Genomic DNA, 1,258 nt, shown 5'->3' with positions numbered 1-1,258 from the left:
TCGATGTTTTTCGACGAATCTGTAAGGAAACGCTCAAGTTTAAGAGTCTTACACATATAAATTGTTGAAATACGAATTTTTTTCACTTTCGCTTCCGGGCCATTTTGCACTCAAAATCCATAGGTGTAAACATAGGAACTTTTTTGCCCATTGGGACAGGGTCGTTAACTCGATCTGAAAAGTTGTTTTCTCGTTTTAGTATCATACCATATCCACTAAAGATTGTCCTAAGCTTAAAATATGGAAGAAAAAATACGTTTACTCGTGTCGAAAAGACTTCACAACCTCAACCCTTACGAAAAGACCCTCGTGGAGGCACCCGAATGACTATGTGAAAAACCTTTGTTTCTTTCGATGTTTTTCGACGAATCTGTAAGGAAACGCTCAAGTTTAAGAGTCTTACACATATAAATTGTTAAAATACGATTTTTTTTCACTTTCGCTTCCGGGCCATTTTTCACTCAAAATCCATAGGTGTTAACATAGGAACTTTTTTGCCCATTGGGACAGGGTCGTTAACTCGATCTGAAAAGTTGTTTTCTGGTTTTAGTATCATACCATATCCACTAAAGATTGTCCTAAGCTTAAAATATGGAAGAAAAAATACGTTTACTCGTGTCGAAAAGACTTCACAACCTCAACCCTTACGAAAAGACCCTCGTGGAGGCACCCGAATGACTATGTGAAAAACCTTTGTTTCTTTCGATGTTTTTCGACGAATCTGTAAGGAAACGCTCAAGTTTAAGAGTCTTACACATATAAATGGTTAAAATACGAATTTTTTTCACTTTCGCTTCCGGGCCATTTTTCACTAAAAATCCATAGGTGTTAACATAGGAACTTTTTTGCCCATTGGGATAGGGTCGTTAACTCGATCTGAAAAGTTGTTTTCTCGTTTTAGTATCATACCATATCCACTAAAGATTGTCCTAAGCTTAAAATATGGAAGAAAAAATACGTTTACTCGTGTCGAAAAGACTTCACAACCTCAACCCTTACGAAAAGACCCTCGTGGAGGCACCCGAATGACTATGTGAAAAACCTTTGTTTCTTTCGATGTTTTTCGACGAATCTGTAAGGAAACGCTCAAGTTTAAGAGTCTTACACATATAAATGGTTAAAATACGAATTTTTTTCACTTTCGCTTCCGGGCCATTTTTCACTAAAAATCCATAGGTGTTAACATAGGAACTTTTTTGCCCATTGGGATAGGGTCGTTAACTCGATCTGAAAAGTTGTTTTCTCGTTTTAGTATCAT

The sequence above is a fragment of the Cucurbita pepo genome, chromosome 10 (assembly GCF_057944985.1).
Source record: "Cucurbita pepo subsp. pepo isolate OVF chromosome 10, ASM5794498v1, whole genome shotgun sequence".
Taxonomy (NCBI): Eukaryota; Viridiplantae; Streptophyta; class Magnoliopsida; order Cucurbitales; family Cucurbitaceae; genus Cucurbita; species Cucurbita pepo.
Note: the sequence above shows the minus strand (reverse complement) of the source record.